Source organism: Saccopteryx leptura, chromosome 1 (genome assembly GCF_036850995.1).
Source record: "Saccopteryx leptura isolate mSacLep1 chromosome 1, mSacLep1_pri_phased_curated, whole genome shotgun sequence".
NCBI classification, from domain to species: domain Eukaryota; kingdom Metazoa; phylum Chordata; class Mammalia; order Chiroptera; family Emballonuridae; genus Saccopteryx; species Saccopteryx leptura.
In genome coordinates this window covers 250,153,729-250,169,274 of record NC_089503.1, presented here as the reverse complement: position 1 = coordinate 250,169,274, position 15,546 = coordinate 250,153,729, and the positions used below count along the sequence as shown (strand labels likewise).

The 15,546-nt window shown below is 40.1% G+C and overlaps 1 non-coding gene across 1 annotated transcript; it reads right to left on the bottom strand.

The window, feature by feature from the left end:
* Positions 1–13,134: 13,134 nt before the first annotated feature.
* LOC136389955 (U6atac minor spliceosomal RNA) lies at positions 13,135–13,260 on the bottom strand. The gene has a single exon (XR_010748496.1). It is a non-coding gene; the product is annotated as a U6atac minor spliceosomal RNA (small nuclear RNA).
* Between the last annotated feature and the right edge of the window lie 2,286 nt (positions 13,261–15,546).

Here is a 15,546-nt window from a genome sequence, read left to right as displayed (position 1 = left end):
CTCCTCTAAACCTGCCAGGTAACTCGTGATATTTCATGACTTTTTTTTTTACATGTATTAAATGTCTATTCTACAAAGAACTAGGCAAAGTTAAAAGCTGAGTAAAGATAGAGGTAAGCTTTGATTGCTTGTTACCTCAAAGGGTGCTTTGCAGAAGAGTATATATGCCACTTGACAAACAGAAAAAAGTGCAGTTGTAGAGAGAGTATGTTCACTGTCTGAAGGTCATCAGATGGACAGCTCAGATTTGCCGATGTTCTCCAATCTCAACTGTGATTTCCAAAACAAATGGTTATTGAACATTATATGTTCTTAGTGAAATTCTGCACCCATTCCCGAAAACACAGTGCTCTCAGGTATCCTAAGAACAAACTCCTTATATGGTTCAACTGTCTATAGAAATAATAAAGGCACTTAGACAACCTTGGCTTTCTCTCAACTTCCTGTGATCTTACAGCAGACTTGGTGTGTGCCGTTACTCTTTCATTCACATCACCTGGCCTCCGGTGTCAGTAGGATTGAGATTTATCTCCTCACCGAAGCTGACTCATCTATCACTAAATCAGTCCCATTCTACTTATGCAGAACACTGCTCCCACAATCACTTCTTTTTGAAGAATCCTCCATCTGCCAGATATTTTCCCCAGTGTGACTGTTTATGTTGTTGCCACCACACCCTCCACAACTCCCAGAATGCTTCCTCCCACCTCGCTCAGAGTTAAGTGCCCTGATGCTGGTCTCATCCCCCACTCTCTCCTTAGCCCACATTAGTCTGCTCGCCACTATCGCTCTACTCCAACTGCTGTTGCTAACTAAGGTGCCTTCTCACACACATACCAACTCCACTTCTTAGGCCTTCCTCAAGAACACGAGGGACACTCCCATTTGCCTAGTTGCTGGGGCCAAAACCCTCCTTTTGAGTTAGCCTGCTCCAATCTGTTAACAATTCTTGTTATCTCTATGTCATTGGCTATCTGACCGCTATTTGTCACTTCTCACCTGTATCACTGATATTGGCTCCTGGCTCCCAACTAGTCTGTTCTCCCCAAAGCAGCCAGAATAACCTCTTTAATTAAGAGCATTTCACTCCCCTGCTCAGTATCTGCCAAAGGTTTCCCATCAAACAAAATGTTAACTTACGCACATGGCCTGTAAGCTACAAGGCTCTACAGGCTAGGACATTGCCCTTCTGTGCCCGTGTGTCCTACATTCTTTCCCTGGCTTCACACTCTCTCTCACTGGCCAGACCTCACTGTCCCTTGAACACACACAGCATGTTCCTGTCTTAGGTTTTGCACTTACCCCTCTGCCTGTAATGCCAGAGCTTCTTCCTCAGTTCAGTCAGGTCTCCGTTCAAATGTTACCTCTTTGCAGAGGCTCTTCCTGATCATTCTATCTAAAATAGCAAGCCCCTCTAATCACTTCATCACTTCATTCTGCTTTATCTTCTTTCTAAAAAAAATACTTAGCCTGCCTGACTAGGTGGTAGCGCAGTGGATAGAGTGTTGGACTGGGATGCGGAGAACCCAGGTTTGAGACCACGAAGTCACCAGCTTGAGCGCAGGCTCATCTGGTTTGAGCAAATCTCACCAGCTTGGACCCAAGGTCACTAGGGGTCACTCAGACTGCTGAAGGCCCACAGTCAAGGCACATATGAGAAAGCAATCAATGAACAACTAAGGTGTCGCAATGGAAAACTGATGATTGATGCTTCTCATCTCTCTCCGTTCCTGTCTGTCTGTCTCTATCTATCCCTCTCTCTGACTCTCTCTCTGTCACTGAAAAAAAACCCAAAAAACCCTGATCAGGCAATGGCGCAGTGGATAGAGCATTGGACTGGGATGTGGACGACCCAGGTTCAAAACCCTGAGGTCACCAGCTTGAGCGCGGGTTCATCTGATTTGAGCACGGCTCACCAGCTTGAGCTTAAGGTCTCTGGGTTGAGCACGGGGTCACTCAGTCTACTGTAGCCCCCCGCCCTCCCAGTTAAGGCACATATAAGAAAGCAATCTATGAAAAACTAAGGTGCCACAACAAGGAATTGACGCTTCTCATCTCTCTCCCTTCCTGTCTGTCCCTGTCTGTCCCTCTTTCTGACTCTCTCTCTGTCACACACACACACACACACACACAAATATATATATATATATTTATATATAAATAAAAAATTTACATATATATAGTGTTGATTTTAGAGAGAGAGGAAAGGAGAAAGGGAGGAAGGGAGAGAGTGGGAAGGCCAGGAAGGGAGAGAGAGAGAGAGAGACAGGAACATCAGTCTGTTTCTGTATGTGCCCTGACCAGGATCAAATAGGCAACCTCTGCGCTTCTGGATGATGCTCTAACCAACTGTGCTATTCAGCTGGGGCTGCTTTATCTTTTAAAAAATATTCATTAAGAAAAAATACTTATATTATCTTTACTAGACATAAGCTCCATAAAGGCAAGAACTCTATGAACATGTTCTCTCCTCTCTCCTCAGCACTTAAATCTGTACTGTCAGCACTCAGGGACAAGTCCTCAGAAGTGGCTAGAGGGATGGGAAACTGGAGAAACATCAGAGAGGCTAAGGTAAGTGAGATTCAAGAAAGAGTGTGATCAATATGTGACATGCTGCCAAGAAGTTACTTGTTCCATAATTAACCACCGAATTACCTACTCTTTGTCATTATTCTATCTTCTATCCACTTTCTATTCAATGCTTTCTATGCATTTGAACAGCTCTTGATTCCATACCTCTAGCTCAGATTCATGCTCTAATTTCATATATTCAGATGATTACCAGACATTGCTACTCTGCTGTCACAGGTACATCAAGCTTAACATGTCTTCAAAGAACTCCCCCTCTTCCAACCCAGCTGTTCTCTTTCCTGTATTACCCAGCTCTTCATATGGAAATTCCACTCCTGCCTTTCTCAAGAATGTGCTCAGCATTCCACATAGTTGGTAGCTCCATGAAAAGGCCTGTGTCCGAGCCAGTGCCCAGTTGAGGAAGGGTAGTCTCTATTCAAAAGCACAAGCTGCCTCTTCAAAATTTTAACTGGATACTAAAGAAGGAGGCCCTGATCTCAGTATTCTCTCCCTTGAGACCAAGCCATTTATTTTCCCTTTAGGTTTGCTGTAGGGAGGGATAATATAATCCTGACCACTTTGTACCAGAATAGGGCTTTTATTCCAAATAATAAAATCTTACCATTGGAATTCTAATGGATGACACAAAGGTCCTTACACAGCTGTAGCTTAGCAGGCACTAGCAAAGCCTTCTCAGGTACTACTGGCAGGATAACTGTGGGCAACGTCACAGGCAACCATGAGAGGACAGCAGAGATGGATTAACACCCACCTGCCAAGGAATAGAGAATTGTGGGACACAGTGTGCAGTCAGGGCACACATTAGAAGTGCCTGGGGAACACAGCCTGGGTTGCAGCTTAGACCTACACTGAATAAGTCTGCCAGGGGACCAGATGGTTCTGTTGCTGCCCCCATCCTGCCCCCCCCCCACCAGCACACCATGTGTGTGTGCACACTGCATGTGCATGTGTCTCCTGAGGTGTGGAGGGAAGAACCAGAAATCCCTCCTTCTGCCTCTAAAGCAATTGTTTGTGATAAGAAAACCAATGACAACATTTTAAATCACAATGATTATTAAGCTCAAATATGCATATTTTACTTTCTTTGATAGGTTTTTCTTAATGTTCTGATGATCATTTTAGGAACCTACTTTTATTTGAAAGAAGATCATACTCTGTGTATAAGACAGAAAAGATGCTTTATGAAAGAACTATCTTACCAGGTCAATATAGCATATTCAGCTCTTAGTTATGTAGCACTAAAAAGAGTATGGCCTGACCAGGTGGTGGCGCAGTGGATAGAGCATTGGACTGGGATGCGGAAGGACCCAGGTTCGAGACCCCGAGGTCGCCAGCTTGAGCGCGGGCTCATCTGGCTTGAGCAAAGAGCTCACCAGCTTGGACCCAAGGTCGCTGACTCCAGCAGGGGGTTACTTCGTCTGCTGAAGGCCCGCGGTCAAGGCACATGTGAGAAAGCAATCAATAAATAACTAAGAAGTCGCAACGCGCAACAAGAAACTGATGATTGATGCTTCTCATCTCTCTCCATCCCTGTCTGTCTGTCCCTGTCTATCTCTGCCTCTGTAAAAAAAAAAAAAAAAAAAAAAAAAAAAAATTAATTAAAAAAAAAAAAAAAGAGTATGAACAAATTGGGAAACAAACTTGTATTGGGGATCATTTTTAAAGCAATCATTGGAATTGCCTCTTCCTGAAAGGAGAAAAAAAAATGCAACAGTAAGTATCTAGGGAAGAAAACTACATAAGTACTCTTACAACAGCAGTCTTCTACTAGTGTCCACATGCCTCTTAAGGTAATTTTTATTGGGTGACACATCTTTGAGTCTTTTAAATACAAATAATTGGGTTGAAAAAACAATAGTGATTCGATACTAACCATTCATTAAAGAAAAATACAGGCACAATCTCACAAAACTTGTATGTTCCTTCCTACCTTCCTAGTACAGAATTATATCTAAATGTAAACTATTTCTAGGCTAAAAAGTCTTGATCACCATGCCATACTTCTCTGCAATATATTCTGAAAATACATTTTTTTAAAAAATTTATTTATTGATTTTAGAGAGAGAAAGGAAGGAAGACAAATATCAATTTGTTTTTCCACTTATTCGTGCATTTATTGGTTGATTGTTGTATGTGCCCTGTCCAGGGATTGAACCCTCAACCTTGCCATATTGGGATGATGGTCTAACCAACTGAGCTACCCGGGCAGGGCTGAAAATACATTTTCAGTTTCCTGTAACCATGAAGTTCTAAAGTTGTGCTGTCTTATACAGTAGTCACCAGCCCCATACTGCTTCAGAGCATCTGAAGAAATGAATTTGAAAATATTTGTCATTTTAATTAATTTAAAATGTAAAGTTATTTAATTTTCTTAATAGAGATTTTAACATCTCTATTAAGTTTATTTACAATATTTACATTATTTGATGCTACTGAAAATTATCTTTTACAAAGATAAGTTTCTGGGTTTCTGGGGTACATTTCTTTTAAAAAAAAATTTTTTTATAAATAAATTTTTATTAATATTAATGGGGTGACATCAATAAATCAGGGTACATATATTCAAAGAAAACATGTCCAGGTCATTTTGTCATTCAATTCTGTTGCATGCCCATCACCCAAAGTCAGATTGTCCTCCATCACCCTCTATCTAGTTTTCTTTGTACCCCTCCTCCTCCCCTTCCCATCTCCCTTTTCCCTCCCACGCCCTGCCCTCCCCCTATCCCTGGTAACCACCACACTCTTGTCCATGTCTCTTAGTCTCGTTTTTATTTCCCACCAATGTATGGAATCATGTAGTTCTTAGTTTTTTCTGATTTACTTATTTCACTCTGTATAATGTTACCAAGATCCCACCATTTTGTTGTAAATGATCTGATGTCATCATTTCTTATGGCTGAGTAGTATTCCATAGTGTATATGTGCCACATCTTCTTTATCCAGTCTTCTATTGAAGGGCTTTTTGGTTGTTTTCATGTCTTGGTCACTGTGAACAATGCTGCAATGAACATGAGGCTGCATGTATCTTTATGTATCAATGTTTCTGAGTTTTGGGGGTATATACCAAGTAGAGCGATTGCTGGGTCATAAGGTAGTTCTATTTTCAGTTTTTTGAGGAACCACCATACTTTCTCCCATAATAGTTGTACTAGTTTACAGTCCCACCAACAGTGATTGAGGGTTCCTTTTTCTCCACAGCCTCTCCAACATTTGCTATTACCTGACTTGTTGAAAATAGCTAATCTAACAGGTGTGAGGTAGTATCTCATTGTAGTTTTGATTTGCATTTCTCTAATAACTAATGGGGATGAGCATCTTTTCATATATCTGTTGGCCATTTGTATTTCTTCCTGGGAGAAGTGTCTGTTCATGTCCTCTTCCCATTTTTTTGTTGGATTGTTTGTTTGTTTGTTGTTGAGTTTTATGAGTTCTTTGTAAATTTTGGATATTAGGCCCTTATCTGAGCTGTTTGAAAATATTGTTTCCCATTTAGTTGTCTGTCTGTTTATTTTGTTGTCAGTTTCTCTTGCTGAGCAAAAACTTTTTAGTCTGATGTAGTCCCATTCATTTATCTTTGCCTTCACTTCTCTTGCCTTTGGAGTCAAATTCATAAAATGCTCTTTAAAACCCAGGTCCATGAGTTTAGTACCTATGTCTTCTTCTATGTACTTTATTGTTTCAGGTCTTATATTTAGGTCTTTGATCCATTTTGAATTAATTTTCATACAAGGGGACAAGCTGTAGTCGAGTTTCATTCTTTTGCATGTGGCTTTCCAGTTTTCCCAGCACCATTTGTTACAGAGGCTTTCTTTTCTCCATTGTGTGTTGTTGGCCCCTTTATCAAAAATTATTTGACCATATATATGTGGTTTTATTTCTGGACTTTCTATTCTATTCTGTTTTATTGGTCTGAGTGTCTATTTTTCTGCCAATACCATGCTATTTTGATTGTCGTGGCCCTATAATATAGTTTGAAGTCAGGTATTGTAATGCCCCCAGCTTCATTCTTTTTCCTTAGGATTGCTTTGGCTATTCGGGGTATTTTATAGTTCCATATAAATCTGATGATTTTTTGTTCCATTTCTTTAAAAAATGTCATCGGAATTTTGATGGGAATTGCATTAAATTTATAAATTACTTTGGGTAATATGGCCATTTTGGTTATATTTATTCTTCCTATCCAAGAACAAGGAATATTTTTCCATTTCATTGTATCTTTTTCGATTTCCCTTAACAATGCTTTATAGTTTTTGTTATATAGGTCCTTTACATTCTTTGTTATATTTATTCCTAGGTATTTTATTTTATATTTTTGCAATCGTGAAGGGGATTATTTTTTTTAGTTTGTTTTCTAATATTTGATTGTTGGTTTATATTGGAAAGGCTATGGACTTTTGTATGTTAATTTTGTATCCTGCGACCTTACTTTATTGGCTTATTGTTTCTAGTAATCTGTTTGTGGAGTCTTTGTGGTTTTTGATGTATAGGATCATATCATCTGCAAAAAGTGATACCTTTACTTCTTCTTTTCTGATATGGATGCCTTTTATTTCTTTCTCTTGTCTGATTGCTCTGGCCAGAACTTCTAGCACCACATTAGATAAGAGTGGAGAGAGTGGACAACACTGTCTTGTTCCTGATTTAAGGTGGAAATTCCTCAGTTTTATGCCATTTAATATGATGTCGGCTGATGGTTTATCATATATGGCCTTTATCATGTTGAGATACTTTCCTTCTATATCCATTTTGTTAAGTGTCTTAAACATAAAATTGTGTTGTATTTTATCAAATGCCTTTTCTGCATCTATTGATAAGATCATGTAGTTTTTGTTCTTTGTTTTGTGGATATGGTATATTACGTCAACCAGTTTACGTATGTTGAACCATCCTTGAGATTCTGGGATGAATCCCACTTGATCGTGATGTATTATTTTTTTAGTATGTTGTTGTATTTGATTTGCCAGTATTTTGTTTAGTATTTTAGCATCTGTATTTATTAGAGATATTGGTCTGTAGTTTTCTTTTCTTGTGCTGTTCTTGCCAGGTTTCCGTATGAAGGTTATGTTGGCATCAGAAAATGTGTTTGGAAGTATTGCTTCTTCTTCAATTTTTGGAAGACTTTGAGTAGAAGAGGAACTAAGTCTTCTTTGAATGTTTGATAGCATTTGCTAGTATAACCGTCTGAGCCTGGACTTTTATTTTTGGGGAGGTTTTTAATAGTTTTTTCTATTTCCTCCCTGCTAATTGGTCTGTTTAGGCTTTCTGCTTCTTCATGACTCAGTCTAGGAAGGTTGTACTGTTCAAGGAATTTATCCATTTCTTCTAGATTGTTGAATTTTATGGCATATAGTTTTTCGTAGTATTCTACAGTAATTCTTTGTATATCTACGATATCTGTGGTTATTTCTCCTCTTTCATTTCAGATTTTGTTTATATGAGTCCTTTCTCTTTTTTCCTTGGTGAGTCTTGCCAAGAGTTTGTCAATTTTGTTGATCTTTTCAGAGAACCAGCTCCTTGTTTTATTAATTTTTTCTATAGTTTTTCTGTTCTCTATTTCATTTATTTCTGCGCTCTGATTTTTATTATTTCCTTTCTTCGCCTGGTTTTGGTTTGTCTTTGTTCTTCTTTTTCTAGTTCCTTAAGGTGTGAAGTTAAGTGGTTCACTTGGGCTCTCTCTTTGTTTGTTCATATAGGCCTGAAGTGATATGAACTTCCCTCTTATTACTGTTTTTCCTGCATCCCAGAGATTCTGATATGTTGTATTGTCATTTTCATTTGTCTGTATATATCTTTTGATCTCTGCGCTTATTTCTTCTTTGACCCATTCATTTTTAAAAAGTATTTTGTTTAGTTTCCACATTTTTGTGGGTTTTTTACCCTCTTTTTTGCAGTTGAATTCTAGTTTCAAGGCTTTATGATCAGAATATATGCTTGGTACAATTCAGTTTTTCTGAATTTGCTGATGTTATTTTTGCGACCCAACATATGGTCAATTCTTGAGAATGTTCCATGGACACTAGAGAAAAATGTCTACTCTGTCACTTTGGGATGCAGTGTCCTGTAGATGTCTATCATATCCAGTGCTCTAGTGTTTCATTTAAGGCCAATATATCTTTATTGATTCTCTGTTTGGATGACTGATCTAGATTGCAGATATCAGTAAATAAATATAAAATGAATGTTTAACAAAAACAAAATGCCATTACTATGATGAAGAAAGAAATATAAAAATAATTTCAGAGAACAGTAATCTAGAAACAAAAACAACTAAATGATAAAACTTTAAAGTATTAAAGTGAAAGGAGATTATGATAAAAGTAAAAGTAAACTGAAATTTTTCATATGTTTCTTAAATGGGATTAAAAAAGAAAAACAAAATGGAAGTGATGATACAATTTAAGAGCTATTTAGGCCCTGGCCGCTTGGCTCAGCAGTAGAGTGTTGGCCTGGCATGCGGGAGTCCCGGGTTCGATTCCCGGCCAGGGAACACAGGAGAGGCACCCATCTGCTTCTCCACCCCTCCCCCTCTCCTTCCTCTCTGTCTCTCTCTTCCCCTCCCGCAGCCGAGGCTCCATTAGAGCAAAGATGGCGCAGGCGCTGGGGATGGCTCTGTGGCCTCTGCCTCAGGCGCTAGAATGGCTTTGGATGCAACAGAGTGACGCCCCAGAGGGGCAAAGCATCACCCCCTGGTGGGCATGCCGGGTGGATCCCGGTCGGGTGCATGTGGGAGTCTGTCTCTGACTGCCTCCCCATTTTAAACTTCAGAAAAATACCCCCCCCCCAAAAAAAAAGGCTGAGTGGGAACCAGGTATTTTTTTTCTGAATAGAAGATTGGTGGGAGGTTTTCTGGTTCAATACCTATCTCCTTTACCTTTGATTTTCCTCTAAGCGACACACACACACACAAACACACACACACATTCACACACTCTCTTTTACCCAGCTACGTGCACAGAGGGCATTGGAGTCTCTGGGAGAGATGTCTGTACACGTGCTATTTAAGGCTAGCCAGCTGGTCTCAACCCTTTCTCTTCCACTTGAGATGGTGGGAACAAGGTGGTTGCTGAGTTGGATGTGGGAGAATTGCTGAATCCACTGCTGAATTGCTCCTTTTTTCTCCTTCTAATCTAATCCTGGGGAACAGAGAAAGAGGAGTTTTCCTGCGATTTGGGGCTTGATCCTCCAAAACTCTCTGTCTTTGACCCCACCCTGAGGGGTGGGATGGGGAAGGGCTGGTGGGAAGACATTAAGGAGAGGGTGGTTTCAAGGTTAAAAAACATTTAGCAATGGCCCACCCATCACCTTTCTCAAGGAGCCAGGGTTACATTGACCTCCTGTTAGGACATGTGCATGGTCTCAGAAGTCTTTCTGTGACTCCCTTCCCACCATACCTGTCCTCCAACCCACAGCAGGGCAGTGGCTGAGAGCCAGGGAGCAGAGGCAGGCCTTCATATATATGTTTAAATCTGAAATTCTCCTCACTGGCCAATCATCACCCCAATAATCAATTTATCCCTTGGTCTATGTGTGTTGATTTGCTGTATTTATTTTGTTAAAGCCCCATTCAGAAAGGCCAAATCCATGGTCTAGTTCTTATAAAAACTATTCAGCTTTGCTCAGGTCTGTGGCTATAGGCGGCTGCTCCCTGAAGCTCAGCAGTGTCCTGGACTCTGGGCATTTGAACTCCTGTATCACCAGTCTTGGAGATAGGCTGCCCTAGGGAAGTGACCTAACCTTGGGCAGGGCAACTCCCTTCTGAAGAGGGCAATTTTCTATACAGGTCTCAGTTGTCCTAGTAGTTGGGGGGGCCGCATAAGCGACCATCTGCTTCTCCACTCACTCCTCTGTCTTTTCTTTCTTTCTCTGTATTTTTTTTTTGTGGATCCACATAATTTTTTATTATTGTTCTAGTTCTATAAAATACACCATTAGTATTATAATAGAAACTGCATTGATTCTACAGATTGTTTTGGGTAGTATAGACATTATAAGAATGTTAATTTGTTCTATTATTGGTACAGTATACGCTTCCATTTATTTATATCTTCAATTTCTTCAGTGTTGTATAATTTTTCAACTACAGGTCTTTTGCATCCTTGGTTAAATTTTTTTATTAATTTTAATGGGGTGACATTGATAAATCATGGTACATATGTTCAGAGAAAACAGCTCTAGGTTATTTTGCCATTTGCTTATGCTGCATTCCGATCACCTAAAGTCCAATTGTCTTTAGTCACCTTCTAACTGGTTTTCTTTATGCCCCTCTCCTCCCGCATCCCCCTCCCCCTCCTCACCCCCATAGTTTTTTCTGATTTACTTATTTCGATCAGTATAATGTTATCAAGGTTCATCCATGTTGTTGTAAATGATCCGATGTCATCATTTCTATGGCTGAGTAGTATTCCATAGTATATATGTACCAAAGCTTTTTAATCCACTCGTCCTCTGACAGACACTTGGGCTGTTTCCAGATCTTCGCTATTGTGAACAATGCTGCCATAAACATGGGGGTGCATTTCTTCTTTTCAAACAGTGCTATGGTGTTCTTGGGGTATATTCCTAACTCTGGTATAGCTGGATCAAAAGGCAGTTCGATTTTTAATTTTTTGAGAAACCTCCATACTGTTTTCCACAGTGACTGTGCCAGTCTGCATTGCCACCAGCAGTGCAGGAGGGTTCCCTTTTCTCCACATTCTGGCCAGCACTTATTCTGTATTGTTTTGTTGATGAGCACCATTCTGACTGGTGTGAGGTGATATCTCATTGTGGTTTTAATTTGCATTTCTCTAATGATTAGTGATGTTGAGCATTTTTTCATATGCCTATTGGCCATCTGTATGTCCTCTTTGGAGAAGTGTTTATTCATTTTTTTGCCCATTTTTGGATTGGATTGTTTGTCTTCCTGGTATTAAGTTTTACAAGTTCTTTATAAATTTTGGTTATTAACCCCTTATCAGATGCATTGTCAAATATATTCTCCCATTGTGTAGTTTGTCTTTTTATTCTGTTCTTATTGTCTTTAGCTGTGCAGAAGCTTTTTAGTTTGATAAAGTCCCATTTGTTTATCCTGTCTTTTATTTCACTTACCTGTGGAGACAATTCGGCAAATATATTGCTGTGAGAAATGTCAGAGAGCTTACTACCTATGTTTTCTTCTAAGATGCTTCTGGTTTCACGGCTTACATTTAAGTCTTTTATCCATTTTGAGTTGATTTTTCTGAATGGTGCAAGTTGGTGGTCTAGTGTCATTTTTTTGCAGGTAGCTGTCCAATTTTCCCAACACCATTTGTTGAAGAGCCTGTCTTTACTCCAATGTATGCTCTTACCTCCTTTGTCAACTATCAGTTTTCCATAAAGGTGTGCATTTATTTCTGGGTTCTCAGTTCTGTTCCATTGATCTATATGCCTGTTCTTATGCCAGTACCAGGCTGTTTTGAATACAATGGTCTTACAGTATAACTTGATATCCGAAAGTGTGATACCTCTCACTTTATTCTTCCTTTTCAGGCTTGCTGAAGCTATTCATGTTCTCTTTTGGTTCCATATAAATTTTTGGAATATGTGTTCTATATCTTTGAAGTAAGTCATTGGTATTTTAATCGGTATTGCATTGAATTTATAAATTGCTTTGGGTATTATAGACATTTTACTGATGTTTATTCTTCCTAACTATGAGCACAGTATATGCTTCCACTTGTTTGTATCTTCCCTGATTTCTTTATCAATGTTTTATAATTTTCTGAGTATAAGTCTTTAATCTCCCTGGTTACATTTATTCCTAGGTACTTTATTTTTTTGGTTGCAATGGTAAAGGGGATTGATTCCTTAATTTCTCTTTCTGACAGTTTATTGTTAGTGTATAAAAATGCCTCTGATTTCTGAGTATTAATTTTATATCCTGCCACCTTGCTGAATTCATTTATCAGGTCTAGTAGTTTTTTGACTGTGACTTTAGGGTTTTCTATATACAATATCATATCATCTGCAAATAATGATAGTTTTACTTCTTTTTGAATTTGGATGCCTTTCATTTTTTTTCTCGTCTAATTGCTGTGGCTAGGACTTCCAGAACTATGTTGAATAAGAGTGGTGAAAGGGGGCACCCCTGCCTTGTTTCTGATTTTTTTTTAATGAAAATTTTTTATTTTAATGGAGTGACATCAATAAATCAGGGTACATATATTCAAAGAAAACATGTCCAGGTTATCATGTCATTCAATTCTGTTGCATACGCATCACCCAAAGTCAGATTGTCCTCCGTCACCTTCTATCTAATTTCCTTTGTGCCCCTACCCCACCCCTTCCCCTTTCCCTCCTTCCCTTCCCCCACCCCCGGTAACCACCACACTCTTGTCCATGTCTCTTAGTCTCCTTTTTATGTCCCACCAATGTATGGAACTCTGCAGTTCTTATTTTTTTATGATTTACTTATTTCACTCCGTATAATGTTATCTAGATCCCACCATTTTGTTGTAAGTGATCCGATGTCATCATTTCTTATGGCTGAATAGTATACCATGGTGTATATGTGCCACATCTTCTTAAAAACAGTGGTTAGATGCCACGAAGTAGGTGGCAATGCCTTAACCATATGCGTGTTGTTAGGCCCTAGAGCCTCTTCCATCCTTCTCAAGGGGAGTGCTAACCTTCTCTCCTTTCATATAACACTTATTCCTGATCTTAAGGGGATTGATTTTATTTTTTGCCCATTGAGTATGATGTTGGCTGTGGGTTTGTCATAGATGGCCTTTATCATATTAACGTATGTTTTCTGTATTCCCACTTTGCTGAGTGTTTTGATCATGAATGGGTGCTGACTTTTATCAAATGCTTTTTCTGCATCTATTGAAATTATCATGTGGTTTTTCTCCTTTTTTTTGTTTATGTGATGAATCACATTGATTGATTTGCGAATATTGTACCAGCCTTGCCTCCCAAGAATAAATCCCACTTGATCCTGGTGTATGATTTTTTTCATATATTGCTGGATCCGGTTTGCTAATATTTTGTTGAGGATTTTAGCATCTACATTCATCAGGGATATTGGCCTATAATTTTCTTTCTTTGTGTTGTCTTTGCCTTGTTTTGGAATCAGAATTATGCTCGCCTCGTAAAAGGAGCTTGGAAGTCTTCCTTCCTGTTGAATTTTTTGAAATGGCTTGAGAAGGATAGGAGTTAGTTCTTCTTTGAATATTTGGTAGAATTCACTTGTGAAGCCATCTGGCCCCGGACTTTTCTTTTTTGGGAGCTTTTTGATAACTGTTTCAATCTCATTTGTTGTAATTGGTCTATTTAGGTTTTCTGATTCTTCCAGATTGATTTTTGAAAGATTATATGTTTGAAGGAATTTGTCCATTTCATCTAGGTTGTCTAGTTTTTTGGCGTACAATTCTTCATAGTATTTTCTTACAATATTTTGTATTTCTGTTGTGTCAGTTGTTATTTCTCCACTCTCGTTTCTAATTTTATTTATTTGAGTCCTCTCTCTTTTTTTCTTGGTGAGTCTGGTTAAAGGTTCATCAATCTTGTTTACCTTTTCAAAGTACCAGCTCCTGGTTTCATTGATCCTCTGTATTGTTTCTTTAGCCTCTGTGTCATTTATTTCTGCTCTGATCTTTATTATTTCCTTCCTTCTACTAGCTCTGGGAGTTACATGCTGTTCTTTTTCTAGTTCTTTTAGATGTAGGGTCAAGTTATTTATTTGAGCTTTTCTAGCTTCTTGAGGTATGCCTGTAATGCTATGAACTTCCCTCTCAAGACTTCTTTTGCTGTGTCCCATAAATTTTGAGTTGATATATGCTCATTATCATTTGTTTCTAGGAATTTTTAAATTTCTTCTTTGATCTCATTGTTTACCCATTCATTATTTAATAATGTGCTATTTAGTTTCCAAGTGTTTGAGTATTTTTCATTTTTTCTGTTGTGGTTGATTTCTTTTTTTTTTTAATTTTTTTAAAATTTATTTATTCATTTTAGAGAGGAGAGAGAGAGACAGACAGAGAGAGAGGAGAGAGAGAGAAGGGGGGAGGAGCTGGAAGCATCAACTCCCATATGTGCCTTGACCGGGAAAGCCCAGGGTTTTGAACTGGCAACCTCAGCATTTCCAGGTCGACGCTTTATCCACTGCGCCACCACAGGTCAGGCGTGGTTGATTTCTAGTTTACTGCGGGGCACTGTTTAGCGCCAAGCGGAGGTAGGCTAAAAGGTGCCAGTACTCGGGGGAGGAGCCGAGCCAGGCGTCTCCTGAGCGCTGCCACTGCCCCAGGACTTGACTGGAGCAAGGGGGCCCCTACAGGGGAGTATGCGAGCGAGCGGCTGCCGGGACGCGGTGACAGGTGCGCAGGCACCGTGCAGTCCTGGCCAGGCCAATGCCGCTTGTTCGTGGTGCTGTGAGGAGTCGAGTTTCCCGGTCACCACACACCACCTTCCTCTCGCCTAGATGCTGCCGGCGTGTTCGCCCTACATGCGGCTTCAGAACCTCGGAGGAACGCAAGGCCTGCCTCTGCCTTGCCCCGCCTGCATCATGCGAGGGGCCCTGGAGGAGGAGAGAGTGAGTGACCGGCTTGTGGCGATCGCATTCAGACCCTTTCTCTGAGACTTCGCCTCCACCTGCTGCCATGTGCCGCCTCCTCGGATACCCAGTCTGTCGCCAAATTTTCCAGCTGCCAGCTTGGCTCTGAGCCGCGTTTCTGAGTGGAGTGTCCCAGGGATGGAGAACCGAGGCTAGCTGCAGAATATCTTCTCTCTGGATCCGTGGAGGTGAGAGCCCGCGCCTTCCCTGCTCCCCGTTCCCCCTGGTCCTTGTACTGTTCTGGAGGGAGCTGATTGGTTTGACCCCGCGGTCCAGCCTGGAGGGCCCAGTGGAAAGGGAGGTGGGCCGGGGCGGGGTGTCAGCAGTTTGGTTTCAAGAGGTGGAGGGGAGAGAAGAGAATGGAGAGCTTAATCTGGAGGTTT